The following is a 12,325-nucleotide window of genomic DNA, read 5'->3' as shown; positions in this document are numbered from 1 at the left end:
CGAATTTCATTTTCGGATTAATGAATCTCCGGAATAACAAACCTTCGGAATAACGCCACAATTGTTAATGTTCGGATTAACGAACCTCTAGGTATAGGAAATTTGTGTGTTTCGGATTAACGAACCTTCGGAATAACGAACCTTCGGAATAGCGAACCTTCGGAATAACGAACAGCAAACATACATACATACATAAATGATAGGACCTAATTGCGCAAAATTAGTATCATGAGTGAATAGATATATACATGAATAAACAACTAAATTAATAAAAAACTGAATAAATACATGAATACATACAGCGTCATGTGTCCTGTTTGGCAATTAGTAAATTTCAATAGCAATAAGTGACTGTAATTTATAAGTCTTTATGCTTCCTTACTTTCTTAGAAAAATGGGTTCAACTTCACACCTATAGGTTGCAATATTGTACCTTTCATACCAGAACGGTGTCAAGTTGCACCTTTAAAGTGCTCACTGGTCTGAAAAGTGCAAAGTTGCTTCGGTAAAGGTGCAAAGTTGAACCTAATTTCTTAAAGTGTATGGCACTTGACACCAAGCTCACTCAAGATTCCCATTTTTTACCCTTTGGCCATGACAGCTGCGAATTTTCAATGACTGACTGGGAATTAACCCGCTATTTATATGTCAAACTCTTATTAGCGATCCCATGCGTCAAAGTAACAATGCGTCTGAAAGAAGCATTAACCGAAATAAAATTTCGTTGATAACACTAATAAGTTCGAAAAGAGTTACATTGTAACAAAACTATGCATGTCATCATGTTGATGAAATGCCTCTCATACATTTCTAGGATTAGCTACTTTTGAATTATTTTCTTATGTTGGTGCATGCACTTAAGAAAAGAGAGGAAAGTGCATTTAATTAGGTATTTTTCTTTCATATTGTTTTGCAGATGAACTTTGCAATAACCTGACACGAATAGATTCAGATTTGCCCCATCGGTAAGATAGTTTTGTGTGTCTGTGCTTATGCGATTATGATTTTTTCGTTACTTTCTTATATCAAAGTGTTAAATGCACTTATTTTTTTCCCAAAAAAATAAAAGAGCGCTTTTCTGTGTTTAGTCGCGGAGGGCATTTCATGAAGCGTTATGTCGGATTTTTTTTTTTTCTGACAAATTTGCTCTCAGCCAATCAGATGCAAGGATTTCAACAGAGTAAGTTTGTCAGAAAAAAATCTGACAAAACGCTAGATTCACGAAATGCCCCCCCCCCCTTATCTTATCATAACACTTACACACAAACACACACACACACACACACACACACACACATACATAGACCTACACACAGACAGACGACAAACATCAATGTACGACGGAATGATGCATACTGTAAAAGCATGCAGAAACATTCGCGGCATGAAACTTTCGCGAAATGGAGCCGACGTCCTTTTTCGCAGGATGAAACTTTCGCGAATTGGTGACTGATATCCAATGTATTGTATATAGATGAAACTCTCGCTTGCAGTTTACTTTCGCAAATCTTGGCTCTTCGCGAAAGTTTCATGCACGTAAAAATTTCTGGGCTGACAGAACTCAAGACTGGTGTGTCTGGGAACAAGCTCTGCAAACAGCGCCTCATTCACAAATTGATGCGATCGCGCGTGAGAGAGGAAGGGGGAGAGGGGGGAGGGGAAGAGAGAGATAATTTCGGATCAGCAAACACTCGACATGACGTCATAATGTGTGATAAATATGAGCCCCTCGGGAGCGAAATATGACACACTCGCGCGTGTCAGACGCTCCACAAGTTTCGTCATGCTGCCAGTCTTGTTCCTCGGACCGAGGTAGGGTATTCACTGGTTGCGCACGTGAGCATGTTCGTTGGCCCGCTGGGAGCCGCGCAATCCGCAATGAGGCGAGAAGTAGCGGCCGCGAACATCATAGCATTATGAATGATGAAGCACAAATGGATTAAAATGCTTCTTTGATAAGATTAACCCTAATTGAAGGGTTTGATTGCAGAGAACAAAAAGAAGGGAGAGAAGGAAAGAATGAGGAAGTCGAGGAGGAGGAAGGAAGGCAAGAAAGGGATAAAGAAGATGCTTTTTGTTTGTTTTTGTTTTTTTCATTTTTCGTTTTTCATGAAGAGGACATTCGGAATTGATAGAAATGAACTTGAAACTCCCATCATAAGATGATGAAATGATTTCCCATTTGTGTTGTCTCTTACACACAATCCTTGTTGGATTTAATTATAGGCTCTACCTATAAGAAAAATAATGATGTTACTGTTAACTAAAAATTTGATGACCTTTGATCGCGAACTTCAACCTATCCTCCCAACCATTGCAGTCTATACGAATTCTGTCCCGCTCCTTGCTGAAGTTACAGCTGAAGAAGTAGATTTTATGACAATTTCACTAATGTCACGCGTCTCTGACGTCGACCTATCACGAATATCATGATCACAAAAAATGATTTTGAATTATTTCTGACCTGACGAACAATCACTGCCAGTCCTATAGAGTATAGGTGAAGCAATGACCACATATAAACTTTTATGCAAAAGTACAGAAACCTTAAAGCTTTGACTTTTACCTTTGAAATTTGGCCACTAATTTCTACCGTTCGTGAAACAGTATGTGATTCTAACCAGTAGATATCACCACAGTATGACGTTAAAGCTGAAATTGTAATTTCTAGACATACATTTGTAGTTCAGTGTTCTTTGGAATTTTACCTGGAGGAATCAAAAACAATGAAACAAATTCTCACCAGAATTGTTTTATGTGACACAAGTGTGACAACCTTGCCTAACTATGTTGTTCCATTGTCTGAAATAGTCTGACAATGATTGCATTATTTCCGTCTTACTTCTTCAAACATTGTGATGTCTTCTTGGAGAAATTCATCATGGGAGAATTAATGTGATATTTTGCGTCACTTGTTGTCAAACTATACGTTCCAGCTATACACTCATAACTTGACTTGAACGACGTATCTCAAGTTGTGCATTTCACCAGTGTGGCAGCATTCTTCAGAGACACAAAACTTTTTGTTAAAAAACTTTTGCCAAAAACGAACGATCAAACCAGTAACACACAAACAACAACAAAAAAAAAATAAAGACAGTAACTCCTTGTAAATCTGTTCCTCTACGGTCCTCACGTGTCGTCAGCAATTTGGGGGATGGGCGCCAATACACATGAGAGGCTGCTAATTTCGGTCATCCAACAAAACAAGCAAGGAGAGGGTGAGAACTACTATTTCTGGTTGAGATTTTAGCAAATATTTGCAGACAACCAAAAAACATATTTCCAAAAAAAAAAAAGAAAAAAGCGGGGGAAGCTTGCCGCTTTAGAACATGCATCGATATTGTCTAATTTCGATGTCTTATACGATCCGATCACGAGAGTGACGCAAAGCCAAATTGGGTAACATTTTTGAAAAAGTGCGATAGAAGGCAAAAAGAAAAAATGATGTGATCTCTATTTTTCTATCGACATTATAGTACAATTTGCCTCCATTCGGTACAACGTCACTGTCACCTTATATAGCCAGTACCCCGGGGAGACATGCATGCTCCGAGGTAGAGCCAGCCAAAGCCGTGCTGATCTCTCATACGGAAACGCACGTCCACGGTTACTTCACTCTCGCCGTATTAATGTATCCGCGTCGGTCGGTACGGTATCTCATTCTTAATGAGCTCGCAGGCGGATGGAAATGGAGCGTCTCTTCTTGAGATTTTTTTCTTGGAAAGGAAGAAAAGGACAAAAAAAAAAACCCTTCCTCTCTCCCCACCCATCCCCCCCCCCCCTCCTTCATCCGTGTTTTGCTCACATCCCTGCGCGTTCACGGTCACTCAATATCGCAATTTCACTTACGCTTCTCGCTTTTATGCGCCGCTATTCATACCCTGCCTTGCCCGCCAATCCGCGGAAGCGGCTCGGTCCGTTTCCCCTCCCTCAACCAAAAAGCCGGTAATTTCTCGCGCAGTATTATCGCTCAACAAGTTTGAAGCAGGCGATAATGATCGTGACATGACGAGGAGATTTTTGTGCTTTCCGCAATTCTGCATTATGATCTGAGGCGAGTATAATAATACACCGAGTCATATTGTGCGCTAATGGGATCCTTAAGCGTGAATGTACAGAGATACGCGCGGATGTGCGCATAAATCAACATAATTACAACTTGTGTATATAAATTATAATTTGTATTGTCATTATCATTATCATTATCATTATCATTATCATTATCATTATCATTATTATTATTATTATTATTACCATTATTATAGAATCTGTATATATACGTATGTATATATATATATATATGTATATATATATATATATATATATATATATAGGGCATATATATATATATATATATATACATATAAAATGGGGTGGGCGTGGCTACTGGTTTTACGAGAAAATGCTATGACTCATGAAGAAATCCTGAAAAGAAAAAAACTAGGATCAGCAGGCTGCCGAAACCCCAATGAGAGAACACCATTGGATTTGTTTCTTCTCACATCATAATGAAGGGTCTGTCTAACTTACATAAAATGATATGAAATTACTTCTGTCGACGCTTTGTAGATTGCAGATAAGGGATAACACATTGTATAGGAGAGCCAATCATGTAGAACGTCTTCAGAAACGCATTTTCAATCAAAAACACGAAAGGAGCTTTATACATATGCTATACACAATGTGTGATTATGATTGCCTGTTTATGTTCATGCATAATAAATATACATAATGAATATACATGATGTGTGTGTGTGAGCGCGTGTGTGTGTGAGTGTGTGTGTGTGTGTGTGAGTGTGTGTGTGTGTGAGTGTTTGTGTGAGTGTGTGTGTGTTGTGAGTGTGTGTGGGTGAGTGTGTGTGTGAGTGTGTGTGTGAGTGTGTGTGTGAGTGAGTGTGTGTGTGAGTGTGTGTGTGTGTGTGTGTGTGTGAGTGTGTTAGAGAAAGAGAGAGGGAGAGTAAGAGTAGATTTTGTTTCGTTTTGTTTCGTTTGTTATGGTAAGTTTTCTAATTTTTGTTTGTCTTAAAGGGATAGTAGTTTTGATTGAGATGATTCTTCAGGTTTCCAATTTTTTGTGCGAGACAATGATATACTCCATATGAAATATGAAAGAGCATGTAATTCTAAGAGGAGTTCAAAGTTTATTTGATGAAAATTGATATTGAAATTGATGAGATATCCAAAACAAAGCGATCCTAACTAAAGGTGGGACCTATACCTTTTATCAGGGTCGCTTTGTTTACTCTGTTTTTGGATATCTCGACCATTTCAGAACCGATTTTCAAAAAAAAAAACAACTTTTAATTCCTCTTACAATTTTATGTTCTTTAACATTTCATAAAGTGGTTTTCAAGTGTCTCGCAAAAAGTTTAAAGGCTGAATCCTCATTTCAACCAATACTACACCATCCATTTAAAGCATTGTGTACACCACTGCCCTTCTGTCTCGTCCATCACCACTCCTGATCGATTTATATCGATTGAAATCGGGATTCTTTGGCATTTTACACGGGATGTAAAGCCTAGCATTCCATTCTTGGTGGATTGCCGATGTATGTTACAGCCATGAAAGAATGAATGCTTCCGCTCCTCCGTTTTCTTCTGCGCTACACAAATATCGTTCACAACGGTAGCCTGTCGATATTTAACAACTACACTTGAACTGACAACCCCATCCCCTCTTGACAGAAGTCATTCAAACTTTCGAACGATATGAGACAACGGTTGCTTTCTTTATATTTATTCAATTATTTCACACTCACACACACTACGTCGGTGAGTGACTTTTAAGAAGTGTACAATCATCCCTGAACCCAATCTCGCTGTGATCCATTCTCAGAACTGCGCTCAACTGAAGCTGGACGTTGCAATTTTATGACATTGCTATTTCTATTGTCAAATTTTTACCAATGTTTCACATCTGACTTCAAGATCTGACATATTGCGGTGGTAAATGGTTTTAAAAAATGACAATATTTTGGAATCGTATGATTGCAATCCTTCATCCTGACTGGGAAAACGAGAATAGAGAATGGGATTTTTCAGAAGTTTGAATGATCTGAAAAGTATACATTCGATATCTTCATCAGATTAACATTCACCGCAGTTGCGTCACAAAGTCATATTCGGGGGTTTGCGGAAGCGCATTAAGGCCGCTCGAATTCCGTTTGTTTGGGGGTTTCTCTCTTTTTTTTTTTTTGGGGGGGGGGGAGGGAGATGACACACAGTCATCTGTAAAACAGGAATTGAAACTGAGGTATATTTCGCGACGAGAGATTTAAAGGCACTGTTTACCATTGTGAGCAGTGATTTCAAAAAAAAATGTTCGAGATATCACATTATTTTGATGCATATGTCTAGGTCTGTTGTATCACAAAACATCACATCCTACAATATAAAAATTTCGAAATAAAACCTAAAACAACTGTAAAATATTAAGGAGATATCGCTACTTTTCTCAATAAACCATGGTCATGTCGACGGTTTAGTCTAGAGACATTTTTATTATAACAATTGATCATATTGTATCATTAACAATAGTTAACATTGATTATACTGATTCATTACTTTTACATTGATTGTTTCTATCCCTGACTCATATTTTATATCTATTTTGAAGCACTAAAGCTGGGTTTTTGTTCCATCTGCAAACGAAAGCTATAGTGCCTTTAAGTTCTATGTTGGGGAGCTACATGATAATCGACTTGCACATCGAGCAACACTTGCGTATCATGGATGGTTGTGGCCTTCCGAAGCACACCAACGCCTCCGTACAGAATGCAGATGATGAACAAGTCATCCGTTGACATTCATGTTTAATAAGTAAGCAGAGAATTATAGATAAGATTAAGTCAATATGATCTCATTCGATCTATGTACTAGGTCGGAAATACTATATGAGCTGTTACGTTTCTACGAATCTCTTGGAGTAAATTGCATTTGACTTTTTCAATCTGTGCCGACTGGCCAATGTGCATAGATACAGTTGGAGAGTGCATGGATCATGATTAGGAATAAATACGAGTCTGAAGAACAAAACTATTACAGGATGGTGTAGTAAGAGGTAAGAATTAAGCGTTAAACTTTTTTGCGAGATACTAGTCTTACAAACCACTTTATGAAATGTTGAAAAGCATAACCAAGAGGAATTCGATATTCATCTGATTAAAATTTATGTTGAAATGGCTGAGATATCCAAAAACATAAAACGAAGCGTCCCTAAAAAAAGGTGAGTTCCACCTTTTTACTAGGATCGCTTTGTTTTACTTTGTTTTTGGATATCTCAGCCATTTCAAAATGGATTTTCATTAAATAAGCTTTGAATTCCTCTTAGAATTATGAAACTTCATGTCATACGAGGTTTCCCATTATCTCACAAAGTCATCAAACAACGTTGGAAACCTGAAGCCCCATCTCCACCGAAGTAATTTACAGAGGGTCAGATTCGAGTATCATTTCTCTTTAAGATTTACTATTTTTCTTCTTTATCTTGGGAGGGGGGGGGGTTGTACATATCCATTTTCATTTTTATCTTTCAAAAAAAAAGGATCAAGAGACATTAAAGTTCTTTGGTTTGATCTGACAACTTCTACAACAGGGCTCGACACTAACGGTGGCCCGGTGGCCCTTGGCCACCAAAAATAAAAGTCGGGCCACCAAATTTCAGAAAAGGGCAAATTTGGTGGCCCACCCCGGGCCACCAAAATTTTTTGAAAAGTATGTCAATAAACTCGTAACATTTTGCGCCGGAAATGCATAAATGCATGCAATGAGTGTGCGACTTATTTTTAATAAATGGACTCTTATCAATGTTTTTTGTTTGTTTTTTTTTCGGGCCACCAAATTTTTCTCTCGGGCCACCAAAAATTTGAAATTAATGATTTTGGTGGCCCCATTGGGCCACCGAAAAATAAAGTTAGTGTCGAGCCCTGCCTACAACCATGTGTCATTGACATAACAATCAATTGTGGAAGTGTCAAACGTCCTAATCGGAATATACAGGCGCGCACTTCACCGCGGATGGAAGCAGACCAGGATATTAGACTCACATTTCAGGCAATAACATCATGAATATTTCAGCAATTGACTAGAATATTCCTTCCGGCAGACACCGCCGCGCCGGGTCTGTGATTCAAGATGATTGTCAAGGCGAGAGGGGTGGGGGTGGGAGGGGAGGGGAGAGGGGGGGGGGGGGGGGTTAGCTCCTTTTACGTCAGACATATCGACATTATAGGGCTGGCGGGACACCCTGTTGCATGTCACGCAGTGTCGGAAGTGATATATAAATGTGAGTCTTGCGGCGAGCGGAACGGACACAGGCCGAGGCAGTGATGAAAGACAAGGAGTGCACTTCCGCCGAAAAAGACAAAACAAAACAAAAGACGAGTAAAGGGATTTGAGATGGGATCACAATTTGCGGCAACTTGCTGGTTCGTCTTGTGGCAATTAATTGGTCGATTATCCCTTCGGCGCTTTCAAAGGTAAGCCCGCTGTTTACCTTTGTTGGGGGTGGCGATGAGATTACAACAGCGGAGCAAGTCTTAAGTTTCTCCTTCTCTCTCTTTTCTTCATCTGTGCGTAATAATGGCATTGTATTGACACAAAATCTCGTGAGTTCGCGAAGACGCACGAGTTGTCGTTTAGCACGATTTTTTTTTTTTTTTTGGAATAACAATGTGCTACGTCACGCTGAGTTACCGGTTACAGTTGATTAGCAGTATTGTCTCCTGGGATTGTTAGGTTTGGGTTTTTTTTTCTGAACAGAATCTCCTGAGCTTTTAGACAAAGATCTTCTCTTTGCTACTCTTCACTTAACAAATTTAAGTGCTAAATATTTCGTATGGCACAGGAAATCCCATTACGCACCAGCCGATCACTAATTGACGTTTTGTGTGTCAATGGTAACTTTTCATTAGTTCGCGGGGATATGTATCTCTGATACGCCCGCGCTTTTGTAGTAAGTCCGCCTTTTGTGTCCGTCTGCGATGAGAGATGTTCCCCCCACGCACAGGCAGAAAAATGAGTGGGTGTGTATACTTTCCACGAGTCGCGTCCCTCGCTCTGTCAGCGCTCTCCCGACTTCTGGCTTTTTGCGATCTCTTTCTGAAACAAAATAAACAAACATAAATGCACGAGTTGGAAAGAAAGAGTGTGTGTGACTAGTCATCAATTGGCTCTGCTCCAACACACCATGTCTATCTCTATGTTTGAGTTTTTGTTACACAGAAAAAAAGAAAACTTTCTGAGAAATTGACAACAACATAATAACGTGGGACGAAAGCGTTTCCACTACCATTTACAACCTCCACAAACATCTCAATTCACTAACTCCGACTTTAACTCGCTCGTTCCCGAATCTTGCATTACATTTCTTCACTATACATACAAGTATACTTCCGGCTGGTTACAGGAATAGTTATCTACTCAAGTGATGTATGAAACGTAGAGTTCATTGAAACAGAGGAAGAAAGCATACCTACCTTGTACATTCCAGACCCAAGATCCATATAAGGAGGTTTAGGCTCCTCCCACATTTCCCGTCTTTGATTTCCCCTCCGCCAACAATCTCTATAACGTCAAGTCCCGACTTCCGAATTCTGTACTACAAGCTATGATTCTGTCGAGATAAGATCAATGATTTATACTATCAATTTATAGTCCTGAAGTATTATTGTCTGAATCGAAGGACTGCATGACACCGAAGACAACACTGAATACGCCATCGTTTAACTGCTCCTAAGGAAGAAAAAAACAAAAAACCTATTTTGCTATAGGTCTACGTAACGCACATCTAGTTTTCGTTAAGGCAATGGTTAACTACAATGTAATGCAGAGTTGAATAGAAATGTTATACACAATGTCATGTACTAGTATACTATAATGAGATAAATCTTATCTCGAACTCCTATAGACATAAGTATTACGTAACAGTTGATGATACTTGAAATGTGAACAGGCTGCTAATATGAATATCAAGTTCTAGTTCTTTGATGATGAACACCAGCAGTCACAAGAATAAAAGATAGATTAATGTACCTGGATTCCGTTACAGCAATAATAATAACAATAGCGGCTACTTATACATTCTCATATAGTTAACAAGTCATTCGTTTTACGTAACATAAATCGATTGAAGAGCGAGGTAAGATCCCATTTTCCCCTTTCTCTTACAGAAAATTTGCGATTGCTTATTTGCGTACCCTGATGCGATTATGGTGCATTATAAATTTCAAACATTGTGTGTGTGTGTGTGTGTGTGTGTGTGTGGGTTTATCGTGACAATGGGTCGACGCCCTTTACACCGTCTTTTATGATGAAACCCCATTTCTCTACCACATGACCTTTCCTCTGCCTATACATGGAGGGAGCTAAAAGCCTAAATGATTACGTAATCACCACTGTAATTACACCATGATTTTATATATGGAAAAGTCTTAACATAAGCTTCTGATTGAATATATCCTTTTATAGAAATAACCGGATGTCGTTATCTAAGCTTTGTTCTAAAAAAAAAAAAATTAAAATAGAATGTTTGCAACTATTCTATGTGAACTTTGAGTTGGCCTACACACAGAAGTAAAGGGACATTGGTCACTGGGAAATAAAGACACGAAAAAGACATCTTTTAAAGGGATGGTATAGTTTTGTATATGATGAGACTTCACCTTTCTAATTTTCTCGAAGATCGTTTTTTTGTTTTACATAATGAAAAACTTTTTATAAAATATGAAAGAGAATAATTATAATTGTAAGGGGAATTTAAAGTTTATTTGATAAAAATTGGTTTTGAAATGGCTGAGATATCCAAAACAAGGGGGTGATCATGATAAAAGATGGGACCAATATTTTATTAGGATTGGCTTTGTGCTACTTTCTTTTTTATATCTCAGTCATTTCAAATCCAATTTTCATCTAATAGAATTTGAATTCCTCATAGAATTGTATATGCTCTTTATCATTTCATAGAGTGGTTTCTAAGTCGTCATCTCAACCAATACTATACCATTCCTTTAAAGGATAGCAATAGTAATGAGTCTTTAAGAATGAGACAAGATGCCCCCATAACACATAAAATCTTGGGTCAAGGCCCCCATCACTCAATCTTCCAGACATTCAAACCATTTTTTTTCAGTACATTTACTTTAATCAATTATTGTCTGCGGTTACGTCACTGATTCCCGCAAAAATACACTCCTACTTTCTCCATAATTATCTTCATACACATTTATATTTGAAGGTTGGGTAATTGTAAGGAAGGCCTCTTGGTATGAAATCTTGGGTCAACGCCCCCTTCACTCAATCTTCCAGAAGTTCAAACCATTTTTTTTTCTCCCAGCACATTATTTTACTTTAATCAATTATTGTCTGCGGTTACGTCACTGATTCCCGCAAAAATACACTCCTACTTTCTCCATAATTATCTTCATCAACTGTCCATCGTGAAATTTTCTGCAATCAAAGTGACCAATTCCGGCGAAAGTAAATACACAGTTCATTCGAAATCGGCCTGAGTAACGAATGATACGGCGCACAATCCAAGGATTTCGCCCTATCGGATGACCTCGTTGTTTTTCGGGGTTTTTTTATTTTGTTTTGTTTATTATTTCTTTTATTTGTAACCGCCGTGAAGCCGAAAGGAAGCAAAACAAAACATTGGCCCACTCATTCAGCCAGCAAAGGAAAACCCCTCGATTGCGGAGCGGATGTGCCCAACGATACCGCATCTGGGTAAACAGTGCACATCACAGAGCGAGAGGCGCGCCCGACAAGATCTTGCGGTCGCCTTCTATGTATTTATCCACGCCGAAGATGTCAGCCGAGTGGTTTTGATATCTTGACTTCATTCCTCCCTGGTCTTTTATTTCTTTTTAAGGGATAATTTGTTGATTTTTGCACCCCGATTTCCTCCCCTCCCACTGCCAGAATGACGCCGATTATGCTGTTCCGGCGTGTCAACTGTTGACACAAACGTGGACATGTTGTACTAGGGGTCACTAACCTTAGCTCTTTCCCGTTTGGTTTTGATGATGAAGTGTCGAATACGAGCAACCAGCGAAAGGAGAACGACTCTTGAATATTTGGGCGGAAATCTTACTCCATGGTACCAAGCTGAGTTCGATAAAAGCAGTATCAAATCAAAGAGAATATTACAAGTGACATTAAGATCGGATAATTAATATAAGACAATTAATCTGTAAAGCAAGTTATAAAGTTTAATTATTTTTCGAGAGCAGTGCCATCTTTCTTATTTGACATGTAAAGTAAATGATGCCATGGCGCCACAAGTTGTTGTTTTGTTGTTGGTATTTTTTCTTACATTTACT

The sequence above is a fragment of the Diadema antillarum genome, unplaced genomic scaffold (genome assembly GCF_040938485.1).
Source record: "Diadema antillarum isolate AM-2024a unplaced genomic scaffold, OU_Dant_1.0 scf00000181, whole genome shotgun sequence".
NCBI lineage: Eukaryota > Metazoa > Echinodermata > Echinoidea > Diadematoida > Diadematidae > Diadema > Diadema antillarum.
Note: the sequence above shows the minus strand (reverse complement) of the source record.